We start from the raw sequence: 2,443 nt of genomic DNA, 5'->3' as shown, positions 1-2,443 counted from the left end.
AACTCTGGATACCAGTGAGGTCCATATAAAGAAAGCACTAACTGAACGTCGGTGTTGCAGAACAACAGAAATTGAAATCACTCAGGCAGCAACTGATAGCCCATGCCCAGTGGACCATCCATTTTTGTGTGACGACTCACATTCAAATATGTTGCAGTGCCGCTGTAATCGTCACTGTTAGAGTATATTACTTAAATTAATATTTGAATACCCATTTCCAAAAGAGTAAGGACAATATGGCGCTGATGGAGAAAGATAAACTGAGGTAAACACTGACTATAATACTTTACAAGCTATCTTATCAGTGGTAATTGAAGAGAACGTAGCCCTGGCTAAAGAAAACGAACAACTGAAGAAGGAATACGCAGCAATTAATCAGGAACTTATTAAACAAATTTCCCAAGAAGAGGATAGCGTCCTGTACACAGAACCATGTAATCAATGTAGGCCAGTAGACCGTCTGCAAAGACAATGGCATGCTGTTCCTGTTACAAAACGCGGTAGAGACTGTGTAAATTTTCCGCCCTTGGAAAACAGATTTAGTGTCCTCGAGCATGTTAATGCTACAGGAAAAAACATTAAAGTAGACTCACAAGTCATGGTGCTTAACACAAGTAAGGTTAATGAAAGTGAAGTGAGTAATAGGTGTAGCAACAATATTACATCAACTGTTAATAGAAGCGAAGTGAATAATGGGTGCACTAAAAATATTACGCCAACGGTAAATAGAAGTAATGAAACCGAAAACCACAAGAAATGAAGCCGCAATTACAGACCTAAGCCTGTGAAAATACATTTATTTGCTGACAATCAAGGAAGGAAATTAAGGAATATAGCTGAAAAGAATTCAGGCCACCATATCTCAGCCACAATAAAACCTACAGCAAAATTTAAAGATGTTGTAGCAGTTTATTCACCAGCAGAAGCCATGGAAATAGCAGTTTTTCTGGCTGGATCAAATGACGTAGCGAGAAATGAAGGAAAAGACTTCTTGTTGTCATTAAAGAAGAAACTGCAGGAACTACAAAATACGAAAATCCTCATCATTTCAAGACCATTTCGGCATGATCTTCCATCCTGGTATTGTGTGAATGTTGAAGTGAGTAGAGTAAATGAAGAAATGAAGAAAATTCCTAAACACTTTAAAAATGTTTTTTAAACATAACTAACTGAGGTATAAGATTCCACACTGCTCATGGTCTAGATCTGAATCATCTCGTAAAGAAGTATGTGAGTAATGAAATCATAAAAGTAGCCAATGAGTTAGGCATAGCAAAAATCAATAGTTCTGAGTCAATACCACTTAGATTTAGGGAAAACTCTTTTTTAGAGGTAGCAAAGAAGGGCCGAGACTAATAGGTTTGCCCAGATTCACACTGGACGACCAGATCAAAGATAAGAATAATATCATAAATGTCGGTAACACTAGAGATATATAGCAGTAATGACGATTGCCCCCATAAAAAAATTACTCACCAACTTTGTCTTTCAAGATAGGTTATCTCAATATTGAAAGTATAAGTGGAAAACACGTAATTTTAAACGAATTTGCAAATGAGAACTTATTTGATGCATTATGTTTAAGTGGGCACTGGCGTAGAGGAAATGAAATATCTTTGTATGTACTATATGATTTCCACTTTGCAAACACTTTAGCAGAGAGCAGCATGTTCATGGGGGTGTATCAATTTACGTTAAGAAAGGATTAATAAATAGTAGTAATGAACTAGATCTAGCATTTCTGGGCAATTAGATACATTTTGAAGCCACAGATGTATATCTGGATCATTTAAAAATTGCTATTGTACCTCTTTATAGATCACCAGACGGAAGGCCACTAATATTCTAAGAAAAAATTGAGACTTTACTAAATTTCTTTCTTAGTCCTCAGTGGAAGAAATATAGTGTAGTGATTGGTGGTGATATCAATGCCGCATTTAATGTAAAAAATGATGTGCGCTCCGTAAATGAATTTAAAAACCTGTTACAACAATTCAACTTCATTTTTACGAACTGCGAACCCACAAGACAGTCCGCTTGTCTCAACAACATACTAGCAAATGTCAATAGAGAGTTACTGTCTTCAGATGCAGCTGTCTTCGATTTCTCGGACCATGAGTCAGTTTGGGAAACAATTGGTACAGATAGGCCTAATATGGACTATAAGGAGTTTAAAGAGCCTAAAATAGTCATCACAAGACCAATAATGCAAGGAAAATTGTCTAATTTCATGGTCACACTTAGTAATTATGACTGGTCACATATGTTTAACAATAATGCTCAGGGCTCTGCCAATAAATTGTTCGATAGATTTTTTCATTCTTTCTTAAATATATTTGAGACCAACTGCCCTCAATACAAATGTAAAGTTAAGCCTAAAAGTAACAGTAATAGACATAGGGATAAGAATCCAACGTTGTTGTTTTATATAGATTCTTATAGA

Source organism: Schistocerca americana, chromosome 3 (assembly GCF_021461395.2).
Source record: "Schistocerca americana isolate TAMUIC-IGC-003095 chromosome 3, iqSchAmer2.1, whole genome shotgun sequence".
Classification (NCBI taxonomy): Eukaryota; Metazoa; Arthropoda; class Insecta; order Orthoptera; family Acrididae; genus Schistocerca; species Schistocerca americana.
Note: the sequence above shows the minus strand (reverse complement) of the source record.